The sequence below is a fragment of the Globicephala melas genome, chromosome 6 (assembly GCF_963455315.2).
Source record: "Globicephala melas chromosome 6, mGloMel1.2, whole genome shotgun sequence".
Classification (NCBI taxonomy): Eukaryota; Metazoa; Chordata; class Mammalia; order Artiodactyla; family Delphinidae; genus Globicephala; species Globicephala melas.
The window spans coordinates 84,031,578-84,052,203 of NC_083319.1; the positions used below are offsets into that span (position 1 = coordinate 84,031,578).

The 20,626-nt window shown below is 42.9% G+C and overlaps 1 protein-coding gene and 1 long non-coding RNA gene across 7 annotated transcripts in view; one reads left to right on the forward strand and one right to left on the reverse strand.

Annotated features, from left to right (window-relative positions):
* AGTPBP1 (ATP/GTP binding carboxypeptidase 1) overlaps positions 1-1,835 on the reverse strand; it is a 170,714-nt gene extending 168,879 nt beyond the window's left edge. For 3 of the 6 annotated variants that reach the window (XR_009564368.1, XR_009564367.1, XM_060301095.2), the window contains exon 1: positions 1,661-1,835. The gene's annotated coding sequence lies outside the window, so the exon portion shown is untranslated. Of the gene's footprint in view, positions 1-1,476; positions 1,602-1,660 lie in introns of those variants that run through there. The other 3 variants (XM_060301096.1, XM_030832837.3, XM_060301093.2) reach the window with 3 other exon arrangements.
* Positions 1,189-19,928, forward strand: LOC132597499 (uncharacterized). The gene is made up of 3 exons (XR_009564369.1): positions 1,189-1,483; positions 10,772-10,939; positions 16,757-19,928. It is a non-coding gene; the product is annotated as an uncharacterized lncRNA (long non-coding RNA).
* The last annotated feature ends 698 nt before the right edge of the window (positions 19,929-20,626 follow it).

The following is a 20,626-nucleotide window of genomic DNA, read 5'->3' on the forward strand; positions in this document are numbered from 1 at the left end:
ACAAGTCATGTTACAACTCATCCTTAAGGATGAGAAATAAGGAGTGGATAAGGCACTGCTAACTATCTCACAGTAATTACATAAGAAAATGCTTACAGATCTTTCAGGGTTTTGTTTGATTTTAACATTTGGCACACGTTTTAAAATATGTACCATATAAAGTGCCTTAAATAAACTACTACTTTTTTGGCCTGCTGAACTGAAAACATTCCACAATACAATTACAAAAACCACTTTCTGGTTTTCTCAGGGAAAAAAAAAGACAATTTAGAGAACGAATTCAGAGGTTAACAAAGAAAGAGATAACCTGATTTACATAAAGATTCCAACACGGGGGCTTCCCTGGTGGCGCAGTGGCTGAGAGTCCACCTGCCGATGCAGGGGACACGGGTTCGTGCCCCAGTCCGGGAAGATCCCACATGCCGCGGAGCGGCTGGGCCCGTGAGCCATGGCCGCTGAGCCTGTGCGTCCGGAGCCCGTGCTCCGCAGCAGGAGAGGCCACAACAGTGAGAGGCCCGCGTACCGAAAAAAAAAAAGATTCCAACAAGAACATAAATGGTAAGTGAAAATGAGTGATCCAGAAGACTATTAAAGTCCCTTCTACCTACAAACTGTCGTACATCATAAACACTGCTACAATTTTGAATACCTGAAAAAAAAACCACACAGAATTAATATTGCCAAAGAAAATTTCGACTCAGTCTTACAACATATTAGGTCATCGGCAGTGCTAGACCTGCAAGCACTTGAGGAAGCTATCTTAAAATGAGAAATGGGCTTTAAGTCATCAACATTCACAACGATGTGTAAAACTCTATTCTGTGATGAGTAAATGCCCAGGAAAGGAAACGAACCAATTCAAAACTGCACTGGTACTTTAAAAGGCTTAAAGGCACAGGAGGGAAACAACCATTGAGCCCAGCAAGCCTTTGCGTTGGGTTGCAGGAGTCCCTGAACACTTGCATGAAGAACCCGCAACTCAGGAAGGAAGGCTGGAGGGAAACTCTGCACTGTCATCTAGGGCGATCTGATTCAGGTTCAAATCAAACCCACAGGGCGCCAAGTTGTAAGCAGAGAACACACTTCAGGCCAAGCTACCCACTGAGAGGGAGCAAGCCCAGCCACCGCCGACGTCACACCACAGCCCACCCTGAAGCCCGGCGCACCTAGGGGCTGGGAGCTGGGGCGGCTGGGGAGGCGGGGTGCGCGCCCGGCCCCTGCCCGCCGCCCCTCGGCTCCGCTCCGCGCTGTACCGCAGCCACCCGCGCGGTCACCGCCGAGAGAAAGGGAGAGCAGGGCAGGGGGCCGTCTCTGCCCGGAGACCGCGCCGGGCACCCTCCGCGGGGACTGGAGCAGGGACGACCGAGCCTCCATGGGTGGGGGCGGGGCGTTTTCCAGAAACCGGCCAAAGGCCCCACCCATCAGGGGTTCCCCTCAAGACCCGGTCCACCCCCCGAAAGACACGGGTTACACAACCTGACAGGTAAGGGGCGGAGGGATCGCAGGGCGCAGACCGGGGCGGGCCCGGGGTCGCTCCTCTCCGGCCTCCCCAGCCCCCAGGATGCCGCGGATGAGAAGATAGGAGGGGTGGAGGGCGGGCGGGCTAACCGCAGCCGAGGGGCTGCCGGCCCGGTCGCGCTGACGGCGGCAGGGCGCTCACCGGCTCAGGATGGGGCGCTGGCAGGGACTGGGTAAAGGTGCAGCACCCGGCTCAGCGTCGGCAGCGCGGGCCGATGCTCTCCGGGGGCCCGGCGGATGCCTCACCGCCCGCCGCCGGGTGTTTTCATACAAACCCCGGTGGCAGAAGAGGAGGCGGCGGCGGACCCTGCCCGCATCCCGGGCAACGTCAGCGCGGCGCCCCGCCCACCGCACTCCTCGGCCAGCCGGCTCGCGCGCGCCGGGCGGGAGGGAGGGCGGGGCACGCGTGCGCGCGGGCCGGGCCGGGCGCGCGCCGTGGGGGAGGGCGGGGCGCGCGCCACGGGGAGGGCGGGGCGCGCGCGGGCAGGAGCGGGGTTGGGGAGTGCGCGTGGAGAAGGAGGGAGCGCGCGCAGGGGGGAGGGCGGGGCGCACGCGCCGTTGTTTGGGGGCGGGAAGGCCGGGCTCAGAGTCTGGAGAAGGGCTTGTGCGCGATGACGGCTGTGGTCCCCTACAGCTGTCGGCCTACCCAACCAAATGGTTCTTTGGGCGGCTGCCTATGTCCCGCAGGTCACCTTCCTGTAAGCTCCCAGTTAGAGACAACACCTTTTCCCAGAACTAAGCCGGAGCCCACGCCCCTCCTCTTAGGAGGCTTTCAGCAGCACAGGACCAGCACCATGCCACCCCGGTACCTCCGACCCACGTGGTACCGGGGTGGCACTGGACCCTGGGGACCGCGGTAAAAAGCCTTTTCCTCACCTCAAGGAGAGTCCATAATAAGAAGGTGAAGACAAGCAGCTATCACAGCTGGGCTCCCAGAACACAACGAAATTCCGCTTTGTGGCCCTGCCTCAGTAAATCAGATACCTAGTGCTGCAGCGAACAAAATAGCATGCTAATTTATTTCTTGCTTTTTTTTGTAATGTGCGTACATATAGTCACAAAAATGGTAATGCTAAATGGGCCACTGAAGGCAGAGACGGAATGTTTTATCTGAGCCAAAGTAATGTGTCAGAAAGGTAAAATACTGATACACCCCCTTCTGTTTTGACTGCATGTAAACGCACTATAAATATATTCTTAATGAATACTGCCATTTACTTTTTTTCAAGAGCATGGATCATGTTTGCTGCTGTTTATAGTAGCTGTTAAGGAATGTAAAATTATTACAACCAGTTAGGGAAATAAATTGAGAGCTGTGAGGTTTTAGTTTTGTTTTCTTATCATCAAGTTTAAAAGAAATTAAGCAGGTGTGAAGGTCATTCAAAAGGTAACCTGAGGTGCAGCACGTGTGGTGTGCTTTCTGCAGTTTGCCCTTTACTCCAATAAACAAGAGACTGCCATTTTACAAATGCCACAGTTTCCTTGACTGTGAGCACCAAAAGGCAGGGTACAGTATTTTAAATAATTTTAAAACAACTACCACCCCAAACCACCCAGGCTGAAAAGCACTATCTGAGAACACCTAATTATCTAAATATTTAACAATTTACAGAAATTAAATGTAGGTAATATACATGAAACTTTATTCAAAGAGCATCTTCCTAAATGAATTAATCTGCAATGTAGAAATATAGATAAAAATGTGAATGTGTGTTTTTGCACAATTTGCATTCAACTTTAACAAACCATTGTTAGTGTGGTTCAATAAGCATTGTTAGTGTGGTTCAATGGTCCGGACACAGACCCAGTAGATTAACCTACACAACTAAGTAAAATGCAGAACCAATCCCTGTTGTTCCCTCAGCTTTGTCAGCACATCCTCTTATGATACATAAAAATCATTGTAAATAATTGTATGATGTAGACCAGAGTCTGACCATACAATGATATTCATTTAACTGGGATTCTTCAAATCAGTCTAGCCCATACCTTGTAAGTATTCAATAAATGTTAGATTATTTTAACTTTGGACTAGACTGGGAGAGAAAGGTGAGCGTTGTAGCCCAACTATCTCTTTCTCCTCTTTTGGTGATTTCCTTACCTCCATACCTTTATTAGAGAAATATACAAAATGCCACAAACTTTATCACGAAACTTTATAGCCATAAGGTTTAGAATAATAGTGGTCCTCTCAAAGTCTACAGTCATTTCCATCTGGAACTATAAATGTTAGAGGCACAAGCTCAATCATGAAATTTCTGATACATATCCAATCTTCTGGAGCTGTAACAATCATCAATTTATTGAGCACCTCCTATGTGCCGGACACAATCCTCCGAAATCTTCTGAGGAGTTAAACAAATGATAATGCTCAACAAAATACCTAACAGCTGTTATGTGTCAAACTAAAAGGTTTCCCATAAAAAAACAGAGCAGAAGTGCAGCAAGAACAACCTGAGCTGAACCTAAACAAACATGACAAGGCTGGGAAGCAACCCCCAGCATTTCACACAATGGTGTGGTTCTGGGGGCAAAACCCTTTTACAGTGGCAAATGGTTTCCAGTGGTCAGGTGGTAGATCAAATGATATATGATTCAGGGTCAGAAAAACTGAGTTTAACGATCCATTATCTGTAAACCAGTATACTCTCACTTTCTTCATTTGTGAAATGAACTTAAATATTCCTGCCAAATCTAACATTTGAAAATTTGACATACCCTTTGATCCACTTAATGAAAGTTATCCTAAGGAAATAACCAGGGAAGTGGCAGAGATTTAGCTAAAAGAATGATTATCCCAGAGTGGTATTATAAACCATCTTAAGTGTTCAAGAGAAGGCTCCTGGATAAACATATTATTGTACATCCATGCAGTAGATGACTAGGAAGCCATTAAAAATGATGTGGTAGGGCTTCCCTGGTGGCGCAGTGGTTGAGGGTCCGCCTGCCGATGCAGGGGATGCGGGTTCGTGCCCCGGTCCGGGAGGATCCCACGTGCCGCCGAGCGGCTGGGCCCGTGAGCCATGGCCGCTGGGCCTGCGCGTCCGGAGCCTGTGCTCCGAAACGGCAGAGGCCACAGCAGTGAGAGGCCCGCGTACCGCAAAAAAAATGATGTTGTAGAGAAGGAGTTTTGAACCTGGGACCCAAAAGGTTTCATTCATGAACAGCTGTGGATTTACCTTGAGGCTAATGGAGTGAGCAGTGAAGAGAGCTCTCATAGCCCCCCACTTGTGCAGGCGCCTGTGAGTGCTGAATTGCTGAGAGTTAAAGAATTTTCTAGGCATGAAGGGGAAGCCAAGTTGCAATCAAGAAGGATATCTACGTAGCACTTCTGGTAAATTCTTAAACAGATCTCATTTAAAAAACACCTGAGGGGGCTTCCGGGGCTTCCCTGGTGGCGCAGTGGTTGAGGGTTTGCCTGCCGATGCAGGGGACACAGGTTCGTGCCCCGGTCCGGGAAGATCCCACATGCCGCGGAGCGGCTGGGCCTGTGAGCCATGGCCGCTGAGCCTGTGCGTCCCCAGCCTGTGCTCCGAAACGGCAGAGGCCACAACAGTAAGAGGCCCGCGTACTGCAAAAAAAAAATAAAATAAAATAAAAAACACCTGAATCTCCAAGCCTCCAGCAAGATATTGTAATTTCTCATTCTAAATAAATACATTTATATATAATTTTGTGTTTTTCCTTTTAGAGGGCTCCCCACAGTGTGAGAAGGAGGGAATTTCCCATCATTTTCATGTCAGTTTCTCAATCCTACAATCTAGACAAGTGTTTTGTTTTGTTTTGTTCTTAATAACCAAAATAATAAATTTTTAACAGAAATCACAAACACTAAAAGTACTCTTTATTTCTATGTAATAAAACTGTTTAGCATTTCCAAACGACTAATAATTAACTGATTTGAAAACATTAAAGAAATAGTTTCATACAAGCTAATCATTAATTAGATTGAAATTTAGAAATGGGGAGTCAAAATTAAATTCACTTTCTCATATTTAAGAAATTCTTCAGTGTCTGATATATTGTTAAATGAGAAAAGCAAGTTGTTGAACTGTATGGATTGTACGAAGAAATTTGTATTTTTAAAAAATCAATACTACAGAAATTATTATGCATTTATAGTTTCATAAATAGGGTTCTAGAAGGGAAAATACCATTCTACTTACAAGAATTACTTGGGGCCAGGTTGGGATAGGCACTGCCATTTTATAAATTTTGCATTGTTTAAATGTTTTAAAAGTAAGCATGCAACATAAGAAAAAATAAAGTTGAAAACAAAAAAATAAAATAGGGTCTTCAAAATCATATAAACTTCAAATCCCATAAATCCTGGATCCTCCTCTATTTATTAACTGATAAATTTTAATTGTGTAGTTGCATAGTTGCTTCTTTTGGGGCTTAGGGAGTATAGCTTTCATTAGATTCTTAAAGAGGTCCAATTACAAAAGGATTAAGATCATGGTTTAAGACGAATACACTTAATGACACATAAACATATTCATGATACATTGTTTTGTAAGTTAGCAGATTACCTGCAACATGATTCCATTTTTATAAAAACATATGTCTTTATATGTATAAAAACAAGACTGGAACATTAAAGTTTTAACAACAGTTATCACTTGATAATGGAATTATAGATCATTTAAAAATTATTCTTTTTATTTCTCAATGGTTATTAAACTTTCTGCAATAAAAATATGATATTTTGGGCTTCCCTGGTGGTGCAGTGGTTGAGAGCCTGCCTGCCGATGCAGGGGACACAGGTTCGTGCCCCGGTCCGGGAAGATCCCACATGCCGCGGAGCGGCTAGGACCATGAGCCATGGCCATTGAGCCTGCACGTCCGGAGCCTGTGCTCCACAACGGAAGAGGCCACAACAGTGAGAGGCCCGCGTTCCACAAAACAAAACAAAACAAACAAACAAACAGATATGAGATTTTAACAAAAAGATTACATTATTTAAGTTATCATAACTAATTTTGAAAGTTGTTGAGCAGATTAGAAGTTATAGTATATGTAGGCTTCCCTGGTGGTGCAGTGGTTAAGAATCCGCCTGCGAATGCAGGGGACATGGGTTCGAGCCCTGGTCGGGTGAGATCCCACATGCAGCAGAGCAACTAAGCCCGTGCACCACAACTACTGAGCCCACGTGCCTAGAACTCATGCTCCGCAACAAGAGAAGCCACCGCAATGAGAAGTTTGTGCACTGCAACAAAGAGTAAGCCCTGCTCGCCGCAACTAGAGAAAGCCCGCATGCAGCAATGAAGACCCAGTGCAGCCAAAAATAAATTTTTTAAAAAAAGGTATAGTATATGTAAAAGCAGGTTGTAAATCATAAGGTCCCTACAAAGGTTAATTATTGTTTTCCTGGCTTTAAAGTAGCCACGGAACATGGGCACCAATAGACTGCATTAGCCTGAAACCAAAGGCAACCATTGGGAAGTCTCATTTATACATTACTCTCTTCTATCACAATCGACTTTGTGGACAACACCTTTTAAAACAAGGGTTAATGCAAATATGAAAGATTTGGATTTTTTTTTTTAACTACAAAGAGAAGTCATGCAGAATTATCTTCAGCTTCAAAATAAGAAATAATTTTTTATGAATTACTGAAGAAACATTATTTCCTATTTTTAGATATGTGAAATTTGGGCATACCTTTATACTCTTAGGGCTAGACCGGACTTTGATTCCTCTCATCACAATGAGATGGAAATTCCAGGACAATAATCAAATTTTTTGTTCTCTATCTGTATCAGTCCCCAGGTTCAAGATCCAGATCTTGGAGAGAGCACAGCAGTGACTCACAGAGATGATGGTAAAGTCTCTGTGGTACTGTGCTGGCAGAACTTGCTGGAAATCTGTCCTTTGGAACTTACTAGAACTCCATCATCTAGGATGCTGGGGAAAGCTATTCATGGGGAGGCATCCCACCGAGACACTCCACTATGAAACTGCCTGAAGGGGTGCCAGCTGCTGGCTACTGGTGCCATGCATTGGAGAAGTCACCGATAGGGACTTAATGTTGGTCTTCACTGTTTGCAGGTTAGGCACTCAGAAGTAGCGTCAGCTAAGTCAGCCTTAGTAAGCATGAGCCACGTTGCTGAGCCCATGCATAGCCTCTATCCCAAGCACTGCAGCCACTTTGCTCAGGGGTCCACTGAGCAAACACTGCGGTGGCTGGGGAAAGTGACTGACACCTCAGAGAGCATCATTTCGTCCATCTGGCAATTAAGCTTCCCTGCAGTAGATGCCCTTAGGTGGGCTTCCATGTGGAGCACAAATATTTTCACGGTTTGTGCCCATTCAGAGAGGTCCATCCACATAACCTCCTTTGCAAACTTCCTTGTCACCAATCTCTCAATCCCATTTCTTTCAAGTCCCTAACTCACCAGCCCAACAATTGGCAACTGCCCAAGAAGCAGCGTAGATCCATACCTATTGATCAAAATTCTGCCCATTGGAAGGATTTTCCTTCACTGTTGTCCTTCAGGGTCACCCCTGTGTGAGCTGTAATGCTGCAGCCGTCTACTTTTGTATGGTGCCAGCATGTTTACAGACCCATCAGTAAACCAAGTTTGATTTTTTTCTTCCTCAGACAGCTGGTCATATATACAGTGTCCCCCAAAATATCTAGGTATTATCTGTAGTGCTTTCAGTCTTCCTTCTAGGTGGGAATCTTTGATTTGCCAAAGGACTCTAGACCTGTGATTCCTCCCTGAGAAACTGAGACTTAATGAGCTTTAATTCTGGGACACTGGTAAAAATACTTTTACTACTTCCTTTTGCATTGTTTAAAATTCAAAGTGACAGGCTTATGCCTTAACTATTTAGAAACAAATGCATGTCAAAAAAGTAAGAAAACAGGATTCATAAATAAGAGGGATTTTAACCAAAGGATTAGTGGATATTGCTCAAAAAGACATGAAAATATCAAACAGGGAAAGACTCAGTGGCTCTGGCCTGCATTGCTTATGAACAATGGTCACGATATGCTAGTATATTGTTCTATAAGAAATGAAAAATTGCTACTTGGCTAGAGCCAGCCATTTCAGGCTCCATTTGGGGATTTTTCCAAGAATCTTCCACAACACAGAACAGCATAGAAGGAATGCTTTATTTTTCTGGAAATTCATTTCTCTTGATCCCTGTAGAAGGCAGAATCATGCCCCCTCCCCAAAGATACCCACATCCTAATCCCCAGAACCTATGAATATATTACTTTACATGGCAAAGAGACTTTTCAGATTTTATTAAATCAAGAACCTTAAGATAGGAAGATTATTCTGGATTATCTGGATTATTCTGAATTATCTGGGCCCAATCTAATCACATGAGACCTTAAAAGCAGAGAGTCTTTCCTGGCTGTGGTCAGAGGAAGATGTGACTATAGAGGACGGATCAGACAGGTGCAACACTGCTGGCTTTGAAGGTGGAGAGAGGAGGCCATAAGCCAAGAAGTGTAGTGGCCTCCAGAAGCTGAAAAAGGAAAGGAAAGGGAATCTCCCCAGACTCTAGAAAGGAATGCACGCCTGTCAAAATTTTAATTTTAGCCCAGTAAGACCTCTATAAGACTTCTAATCTATAGAACTGTAATATAATTAATGTGTGTTATTCTAAGTCACTGTGATTATGGTAATTTGTTACAGCAGCAATAGAAAACTAATACCACCTCCATGTTGATTATCCATAAGTAATGGGAACTACTCTGTCTACTTCTTAAACACACATAACCTACTCAATTCTAAATGTGATTATGCTGGGGTTTTTTTCTTTTGAACTTTCCAGACAGAAAATGTAGATATGTTTCTTACTTCTGAATTGGAGGAAGTCTCATTATTATGCAATTATCATTTTACCAATCCCCAACCTTCACTCCCAAAGTCAGGATAGTTTATTCTCTAAATGAAGGTATTCTTACAGTAACCTGCATACACTGGGACTTAATTCATGTTTGCTGATGATTATGACAATAGTAATGACCATAGATGAGAAGCTTTCTCTAGCCATAAAGGAAAATAATGCATAAAAACAAAACAACAACGAAAGACTTTTCAAGAATATTTTAATAGAAGGAAAATGTTTGAGCTCTAATTCCATATATAAACCAAACATCTTCTCTTTAAATTAGCTGTTACACTTTACACATATGCTTGCATAGGCTCAGAGTGTCTCTGATAAACAAGGAACTGATAACAGTGGTTGCCTCTGGGGAGAACTGGTAGACTGTGGCAGAGAGACTTACGTTTATTGAACACCATATTATGCTTTTAGATTATACTGTAGGCATGTAGTATCTAGTAAAATAACTAATTGATTTTCTTTTAAATTGAAGCTTTTACATTACCTTTTACTTAGAATTTTATATAGAGAAAAGGCCTTTCATGTAGAGATCAACCTGTACCCAGGTATTACAGATACAGAAACTGTGATGAGAACCAGTCAAATGTCATTACATTGCAAACTCAAACTTTAGAACCTCCTCTTAAAAAAAAAAGTCATGTGGAAGGAAAAAAAAGTCATGTGTATGTGGATGAACATGTGTGTTTGTATAAATGGCTAGACTATACACCAGAAGTAATAGTGACCGTCTTTGGGTGGTGGATAAAGTGATTTCCATTTTCTTCTTTTTGCTTTTCTAATTTTCTAAAAATTTTAAGGGACATCAGGTCACTTTTGTAATTAGAAGAAGAACCATTTTAATAGACAGAAACATCCCATGACTTGAGCTCAGCTCACCTGACGGACTACATTTTCCAGTTTCCTTGTAGCAAAGAGAAAGTTTCCCAGTTGCTCCATGTAAGAGAGAGCTATCAGAGAGGAAAGTGTACTGACCACCCTGATCGAAATCTCAGAAGGGCAGTTCCTCACTGATGTGTCTAGTCTTCAACATGGGAAGTCAAGATATTTGAATTTTCAGTCGGTGCATCGCAACTTTATCAGTTAATAGGAAGCTGATTGAAGTTAACTAAACTCACAAGTGGCCGAATTACACCCAGAAAAATAAACTGTTAACTTTAATAAGGGATGTGCTTTTCTGGCAAACAAAATCTCTGGCCTACTATTTTTGAAAGGTTTTTTTAGCGGTGTTATGCTTTCTCCAAGCAACTGTTTTGTTTTGGGTTGTGTGTGTGTGTGTGTGTGTGTGTGTGTGACCAATATGTAAAACAGAGAAAATGAAGCTGCTCCTGTTGAAGACAGAGGAAAGGGCTGCTCAGCCTGGTGTGATCTTCTCCTCTTTCCCCAGATGTCCTCCAGAACAGTTTCTTAGAAGCCCCAGGACTTGAAGGAATACCATCTGACACCAATTCATCTACTGGTACCAAATAAATAAGCAGAAGGTTACTTAGCTGAGCATAGACCTGAAGGAAGGAGGCTTGGAGGAATACTCCATCCAGGTTCTGGGAAATGTCTGGTGAGTTTTCCCGATTCCATACAACACAGGCCTCTCTGAGGGATAGGAATGTACATTTTCCTGACAGGCTCTCTTTGCTTCTAGCAGTGCTGGACAGTGGTGGACTGGTAAACCAACTCTCTGAAAACTAAACAAAACTAGCAAACAAAAATCCATGTTCTATAGCAACTGCCAATTTCTATGGTATAAACATTCCCACTGTGGCTGACTTCAAGGGACCAACAGAATTTACCTGAATATTTAACAATCAATTCTGTGAAACCCGTACTGCCAACTCCAGTGGAACACTGCTGTATGTGTGCTCCATGCAAAACACAGTTTAGGAGGCTATAGCTTTCTTTGCTAATATTCCTTGTCTTGATGATTTATGTAGGTCAGCTATATAAAATTTAGAGGTTTCCTGAATCTCTAACAGTCACACACCTACAAACCATCTCTGGATTGCTTCTGCCAAAGGTAAATCTACTTGTCATGTGTTCATTCTTTCTGGATTTATTCAGAGGGCAACGAAATTCTGAAAGTTTCACTACTTATTGACAGCAGTGATTCTGACAAACTGTAGCCACCTCTTTGGCCTGGTGATGATTTCATACCTTACAGGCCTTTTCCTCCCTTATGAATCATGCTTCTGTTTATTCCTGGAAGTGAAATGGACAATTTTTAATAAATGCTGTGTTCATACAGCCACAGAAGAATTGAACCTGAACAAATAATTGAGTTAGTCTCTCTTACTAGTTATTATCCATATGTTCTGGTTTCTTACTGAGGGCCTGCATGACCAGTTCTGCTTTCCAGGATAAGGTCGCTCCTGATTTAGTTTCTTGCAGATTACCATCTTGCACAGAACCATAAACGCTGTAAAATATTTCTGTTCACCTCCTAGGCAATGTTAGCTAGTGTTAACTGAAAAAAAAATAAAAGCACAACCTAAAAGTTGAGAGTTATGTTTTATTCGACAGACATTCGACTTAAACCTGGGAGACAGGACTCTCAGATCTCTCTGATGGACTGCTCTGAAGAGGCAAGGGGGGATGGCCAGGATGTATAGGAGCTTTTGTAACAAAGACCAGGTAGTGGGAACATCAAAAGATTACTGTTAATTAAAGAAAACCAGATATCTCAAGTTAAGGAATTTAGTGCTTTTCTATGTATAGGAAGATGCAAGAGTCTGGGCTCAATGAAATCATTCCTTTGATATGCACCTCAGCTATCTGGGGTCAGTGTTCTGCTTTTCTCCATCCTGAATCACCTCAGGGCGCACAGTTGGGGGTGACTGCAGTGGCTCAGGGCTTGGCAGTGGGCAGCCTGTTTGTCTCCATCCTGTGTTCCTGCAGGGCTCACAGTCAGGGGGGCTGTAATGTGATGGCTTGACTGCTGCAACATCCTTTGTTTACTGATATGGCAGGGAACATTTGTCATTCACACTAACCTGAGTGGCTGATGTGAAATAAAGAAAACTTAAAATAAATGCCTACCCCAAATATTTCCGACTACAGGTTCATCAAGTTCCCTGAAATTCTCAGTCTGGGAGTCATTCCTTTGAGGCAAATTCTAATTCTCCAAAGGAACTTAGAGCTATGAAATATTTAATTTAGGAAGGAGATGCCTTAGCAGTTAGAAATATAATTTTTAGATATTTATGAGTTTAATGAAAAGAACATAGGCCACGAAAGACAGATTACCATGAAGGAATGGGAGAAAGGTTCAGAGCTTGGAAGAATGCTATGTGTGGGCTCTGGGCAGAGCAAAACACAATGAGCTTTGAAAGTGAGTAGAAGTCCACAGTGATGGGAGGTGAATGACTCGAAGACAGACTATAATTCTGTGACTTTTCTTGTCCTCTCTTGCTGGCTTTGATTCTAGCACATACATGATTCTGGAAAACAAAATGCAGTATTCCCTTTTCTAATGGAAGTACCTTCAGTTCCCGTGGCATTGCAACTGAAATTGAAAAGTGGATAAGAACACTATGAAGATGTACCAGCCGGTACAGAGCTCTTCCCTCTATGAATTAGCAGCAATCATGAGTATTAGTTAACAGAGTATGCCTGGAAGGCCCCCAGAGTGTAATGGGATCAGGTATCACTAATGACTACCGGAAGATGAAAGCAGACAGTAGCTAAAGGAGGAATTTGAGCTGAGGCAGGCAGCCTGAAGCAACTGGAAAGCCAAGTCATTACCTGTGCAAAATCAATCCTTCTGTTCAGTTTTTGGGAGACTCCCCTATTGCCAAGAAGGGTTTAATTCAATTAGCGAAGAGCTGTGGGGAAAAGGCTTGTGCAACCTTGAGCCTGGCTGGATATCTTTAGCTCTAAAGCAAAGTTATTTTGGGAGATCATCATAATTCGCTTGCTTCAGCACTAAACGCATCCAGGATACGCTCCCTGAAACTCAAAGGAATGCTCTGTCTCACATCCTGTGTTTCTGCATGTAGCTTTCCTTGAACTTTACTACTGCTCCCTACACCCATCTCTCCCCGGCTTCCCACCGTAAGCTCCCTTCTCCCTAAATTGGATAAGAGCATTGTGAAAGGACCTTAAGTTGCGGAAGAGGAGCCGTCTCTAAATGGAGCTATGAGGAGAAACTCCAATTCACTGTGTGCCCTTGGGTAAGCCATGCCACCTCTCTGGGCCTTGGTTCCCTCTTTTCTAAAACTGAAGTTCTGGAAAGCACACGAACTGCAGGGCTGAACTAAACAATCTCTAAGGTATTATTCCAAACAAGTGTGCCAGCTAACATAAATGTGGCCGGAACAGCTTACGGGCAAGCTGACAGTCATCTGCTTGCCCCTGTCTAGCCACACTAGCATGCAGAGGTATTGAACCCCTTGGCCTTTAGGACAGCTGGAGCCCCTGAGTCTGCCACTTACAGATGCAAACCTCCCAGTCCCTTTTGGTATGCAGTATATATATAGATTTCTATGGAAAACACTAGAAAACATTAAGATTCCTTTCAGAGCTAACATTCTGTGAATCTGTAAATGTGGCATTTGCATTTCCCAGAGGGAGAGCTTCCAAAACCCTCAGGAAATATGCCTGGGAGGCCATGAAAAAGATCAGATGAGGGTTTTCTTTGGAGTGTCTCAAAAAGACAGGAAAGATGCTCACAGCAAAGCTAGAGAATTTGCCGGTAGTTGTAAGAAGGGTTGGCCTTTGGAGACACATCAATATTTTTGCACCTGATTAATAATAACAATAATAATTAAAAGGCGGTCCTTCATTCAGATCTGGTATAAGGTATATGCTCGGTAAAAGATGAATGAATACATGACCTTTACTAAGAAGCCACAAGGTACATACTAGGATTATACCTGTAATCCCATAGCTCCCTTGGTTAGTCTCAAGCTTGCCAGATACGTATATCTGTTGCCTCTACTAGACTCTGAGGGCCCCTTAAGCAAGGACAATTTGTCTTACAGCACTTAGCAAAGTACTTTGGATATGGTATATACTCAATGCAAATTTGCTGAGTTTAATTTAATTTAGAGATACCAGCTTCAAGAAATTCCTGCTTTCAAAATATTTGCACTACATGGGGGGAACAAAGCTAATCAACTTCAATAATTATACACATTACAAAATTAATTATGCTTATTAATATGGAAATAATTCTAAGAATGCTTCTTAATATAAAACTGTAGAAACAATTCAGTTTTACCTTCATTAAATGCGCTTTCATTTTTATCTTTCATTGCTCTCCCCTGTGGCCTAAAATTAACCTGTTTTTCCTATTTGATGGGGGAGTTCTACTCTCCTTTTCAAAACCACAGTTTTCCCCTTGCTCTCTGCATGGGTAGCTCTGTCCAGCCTTTGGGTCTCAGCTGGGTTTCACTTTGATATCTCCTGGGCAGAGACTGAGATTAGGACTTAGGAAGGAATTCCTTAGAGAGAGAGTGGAGAAGAATGAGACAAGGAAGGAGGAAAATCCAATAAAGGACCCACTTATTGACTGGGTACGGTTATGGACTACTGGGGCTCCCTCCCCCTAGGAGCCCTCTGCTACATCATGTAGAATGTGCGTCAGAATTGTTCTCTAAAATGGTTGGAGTCTGGGGCCTTTATCCACCAACTTCTCTCCGTTTTTGGTTAACGGTTGCCCCTGGTGAATACTTCCAGTTTACCCTGTACCTGGCAGAGCAAGCTCCCAAAGAAATTCTGCCAAGAAAGCCCTGAGGCAGAATTAGTCGTGGGATGCTGTCCACAAGCAGGAGAACTGACCCCTACAGGTGCAGTGCAAATCGAATGCAGGTTAACACCCATGAGGCTTTGCTCATTAGGCTGCCACTAAAGCATTTTGCCTAACAATATTGATCAGCTTTAGTTTAATTATCAGGATATATCATTGTTTATCTTTGTTCATGAGCATCTAATGTTTGGGGGGCTTCTTTCTTCTGGAAACAGTACTGCAGTTTTCCTCTAGGAAAGCCACTTCTCTATTGACAGCTATTAGGCTTCAAAAGTAGAGTCCACTCCTCGTTCTAATAATGGCCAGGAAGCAGTGTGCTCCGCAGTCTAGTGGATGTGTCTCTTGCTTCAATAGTGTTTGGACAGAACAGACCCAGAGACGCCCCTTCTTCCAGCCCCCATCCACCCTCCAACCTATTTATCACTTGCAACCTTTGGACCAACCACTCAGCTCTCCTTGGTCTCGGGGACCAGCCAACATCATTTTCTGAGCTTAGCTCCTTAATGCCAATCAACGGTGAGCTCCCAGATTTGTCAAAATTATTCCACGGAGATAGAGGCTGTCATCAACCGCCCGGTCTGCGTGCATCTGCGGGCCTCCTACACCTACTGTTACCCGAAAAACTGGGTTTGCCTCTTGGTGGATGTCGAGTTAAAAGATACAACTGTGGAAGAACGTCACCCGCTGTATCAGTAAACAAAGGATGTTGCAGCCATCAATCCCTCAGCCACTGCAGCTGCCCCGACTGTGCATCTGATTCAGTATGGAGGCCCTAGACAGTTAAGGAATGATTTCAAAGAGCCCAGACTCTTGCATCTTCCCATACATAAAAAAGTAGTAAAGTAACCCAAGATGTCTGTTTTTTTTTTTTAATTAACAGTAATCTTTTGATGTTCCAACTACCTGGGTTTTGTTGCAAAAACTCTTTTGTATCCTGGTTCCTCCCTTACCTCTTTGGAGCAGTCCCACAGAGCTATCTGGGAGGCTGTCTTCTGGTCTTAAGTCCTCAGAAAGTCTGCTGAAATTCTCAACTTTTAGATTGTGCCATTTTTTTCAGTTGACACAACCAAACCAAAGATCAAGAAAAGGAAGGATTTATTACTTGCAGCAAGTAAGGAGAACACTGGGGATCTTTCCCAGAGCAGTGTCTCCCTAAACAGTAAAATTGAGGAAGCTAAGGGTACATGCATTTTCATGAAGGGACTTGGGTGGTCAAAAGACTCCAAGCTTTAGTTGATGGAAGTCACAGGGGTCCAGAAAACGTTAACATCATCCTCCCTTAGGTTCCAGTTGATCTGGTGGTTAAGAGCTTCAGGTTAATCTTTACCATTGAAAGAGAACTGGGAGTTTTTACAACTGGTATATTATCTTTGCTATTGTTGCTTCTCTTACTTGACAATAGTCGTTTGTTTCTGCATTCTTTTGCTCTCTTAAGATCATTAATTACTGAAATCTGTTCAAGGGCTAGAATTGTGGCCAGGCTTAGATCACAAAATGGCTTAGGCCAGAAATGGCTTATTTATGTCAAGAAAGCCATGATTGGTTCTTTCTCTGGGGACCCCCTACCCTATCTGCTTATACTAACTCTCTCTGGGCTTCTATTTTGACCTTGGCTACGATGTGTCTCTGCAGGTCGTGGGCCACTTTTCCCACAAATTGGCGGAGGAGAATCCCAAGGGTGCTGAGTGCCTCTTGAAGATGCAACACCAGCAGTGGCCTCACCCTCTTCCAGGACCTGCAGAAGCCGTCCCAAGATGAGTGGGGTAAAACCCAGGCAGCTACGGAAGCCACCGTGCTCATGGAGAAAAACCTGACCCAGGCCCTTTTGGATCTACATGTGTTGGGTTCTGCCTTAGTAGACCCCCATCTCTGTGACTTCCTGGAGAGCCACTTCCTACAGGAGCAGGTGAAACTCATCAAGAAGATGGCAACTACCTGACTAACCTCCACAGGCTGGGGGCCCCGAGTCTGGGCTGGACGTGTATCTCTTCGAAAGGTTCACCCTCAAGCACGACTAGGAACCTCTGGAGCCCAGCAGCCTTTGAGGAGCCCCTCTGGTGTCAGGGCTTCTGCCTGAAGCCTCTCTCTCTGCAGCCACTAGGCTGCTTTTGAACCACCCTGGAGCCCTAACCCAAGCCCTGGACCAAATGGAAATAATAAAGCTTTTTGCAGCAAATAATAATAATAATAATAATAGTGGCTAGGAGGCTCCTGCTGAGCCAATCAGAGCATCATGTTCCCAATCAGCCAATGAGAAGCAATGAAATATATTCTAGGACTCTCAGTTGTAACACATTTGCTGCCCTGAGGCGAGAACTAGTTTAAGGACTGAGCCCACACACGAAAAGCAGAACCAGGGGTGTAAGAGAAATAGGTTTTGGTGACATTTCTTGAGGTCCTAGATAAAACTTCATAGATAGTGTCAACTGAAAAAATACACAATCTAAAATTTGAGAATTATGTTTTATTCCGTGGACAAAACTGAAGACTTAAGCCCAGGACACAGCATCTCATAGAGTCTCTGAGAGACTTCTCCGAAGAGGTAAAGGAGGAGCAAGGATACACAGGAGTTTTTGCAACAAAGACCAGGTAGTCAGAACATCAAAAGTTTACTGTTGGGGGACTTTCCTGGTGGTGCCGTGGTTAAGACTTCGCCTGCCAATGCAGGGGGTTCAGGTTTGATCCCTGGTCAGGGAGCTAAGATCCCACATGCCTCACAGCCAAAAAACCAAAACAAAAAAAACCCCAAAAAACAGAAGCAATATCAAATTCAATAAAGACTTTAAAAATGGTCCACATCAAAATAAATAAATAAAAGATTACTGTTAATTAAAGAAAACCAGACATCTCAAGTTAAGGAATTTAGCGCTTTTCTGTGTATGGGAAGATGCAAGAGTCTGGGCTCACTGAAATCATTCCTTTGACATGAACCTCAGCGATCTGGCACCAGTATCCTGTGCTTTCTTTTCCTTTTTCTTTTTTTTTTTTTTTTTTTTTGTTTTACTAATGGCCTACTTGAGTTGGTTGGGTTTTTTTTTAATTTTTATTTTATATTGGAGCATAGTTGATTAACAACGTTGTGTTATTTCAGGTGTACGGGTAAGCGATTCAGTTATACACGTATCTATTGTTTTTCAAACTCCCTGTGGTTTCTCATCCTGAGTCTCCTCAGGGTGCGCTGTCGGGTGGGGTGGGGGGATGGCGGCATCGGCTGACTGCTAGATGCCATTCCATTCATATCCTGAGTTCCCTCAGGGCTCACCGTTGGGGCGGCTGTAATGTAATGGCTTGATAGCTGCAACATCCTTTGTTCACTGACACCGCAGGTGATATTTTTTTTTAAGTCGCAGTAGCAAGCCCAATTTCTGGATTTTTTTTTTTAATGAGCCAATAAATTCCCCTTTTTGCATGAGTCAGTTTGGGTTCAGCTTTTCTATCATTTGCAACTTAAAGGATCTTGTATTGTCTAACTCCCCCAGTAGACTGTACGTTCCATGCGGGCGGAGACCTTATCTGTCTCAGTCACCACTGTATAAGCTGATATTGGCACAGTGCCTGGCACATAGTAAGTGCTCAAAAATTATTTGTTGACTTAAATAATTTATTCAGCCCCAACTCTGATTAGTGTAAATTACACTACCGAAGAAAATTATAGTGTTGAAAATAGTATGTAACTAAGGTAAGCTGTATTCATTCAGGTACTGGCAGGAAATTAGGTCCAGATATTTTAACTGAGGAGGCTTTAATGAAGGGATTATTTAAAGAGTCCCTTCATGAAAGGACCACGCAAGAGAAATTGGGGGCATCTAGAGCTTGCAACAGTGGGAATCCATTACCATGCCTAGGGCTGAAGGGGACAAGGGAAGGAAATACTGTCATTAAAGCTTAGGGAGAGCAGAACTAGGGAGGAAGGGCTGTGGTACAAGAGCTAGAACTGTGGAGGAAAGTTGCCACTGTCAAAACAACAGTGCCCCAGGAGGGAAGAAATGGTGGAATTAATACCCTGACCTCTACTTCCTCCTTGCAACCCTGGCAAAACCTAACCAGAAGTCAGTCTATAAAGGAGCCTGGGTGACACGATCCCTAGAGGCAGCCTCCAGGAACATGGAGAAAGGCAAGAGAATTGATCTGTATGGTCAAATGGAGAACAACTAGGACAAATATAAGAGAAGATTCTCTTGAGAGAATAAAGAAAATAGACCACAGAAAAGAGGAAGGAAGTCAAATATGACAGAAACCTTCAAATCAAGTGTCAGTACTGCTGCACTTCCTTCTTATGTTTTCTTCTCCTTGTAATAGGTATATATCCCTCTTCATTTTTCCCAGTTGACACTTATTACTGCCCTCATCTTCCTAACGTTGTCTTTATGTATGAGTATTTTTTATTGAAGTGTAATTGACATACAATATCATATTAGTTTCAAGTGTACATCATAGTGATTTGATATTTACATACATTTTGAAATGGTCAAATCGATGTCTGATTACCATCTGAGACCATACAAACTTAATACAGTGTTATTGAATATATTCCCTGTGCCGTACATTGCGTCTCTGTGATTTAATATTTTTATAAGTCAAAGTTTGTACCTCTTAATCCTTTTCATCTGTTTCGGCTGCCCCCCAACACCCTCCCATCTGGCAACCACTGAGCCAGATGTTTGTTCTCTATGAATCTGGTTTTGTATTGTTTGTTTTGTTTTTTGGATTCCACATATATGTGAAATCATATGGTAATTGTCTTTCTCTATCTGACTTATTTCACTAAGCATAATAAACTCCAGGTCCATCCACGTTCTTACAAATGGCAAGGTTTCTTTTCTTATGGCTGAATAATATTCTATTGTATATATACACCAATATCTTCTTTATCCTTTCATCTATCAACAGACAATTAGGTTTCTATATCTTGGCTATTGTAAATAATATTGCAAAGATATATGCATAGGGTTGCATATATCTTTTCAAGTTAGTGTTTTCCTTTCTTTATTATTTTTTCACTATTCAACTCATTCTATGAGGCTGGTATAATTTTGATACAAAACCAGGAAGGGAAAATATGAGAAAGGCAAATAACAGGCCAGTTTCACACATGAATACAGGTGCAGAGTATTCCTTAACAGAATATTAACAAAAAAAATCGATCAATTTTAAAAAATAACAGTTTTACACTAAAAGCAAAAAAAAAAAGTGATAATAGACAAATTAGATTACAATAAAATTTTAAAATTCTTCATCAAAGAAAATTATGGTTTTTTTGAATTTTATTTATTATTTTATACAGCAGGCCCTTATTAGTCATCCATTTTATACACATCAGTGTATACATGTCAATCCCAATCGCCCAATTCATCCCACCACCACCACCACCACCCCGCTGCTTTCCCCCCTTGGTGTCCATACGTTTGTTCTCTACACCTATGTCTCTATTTCTGCCCTGCAAACTGGTTCATCTGTACCATTTTTCTAGATTCCACATATATGCATTAATATACGATATTT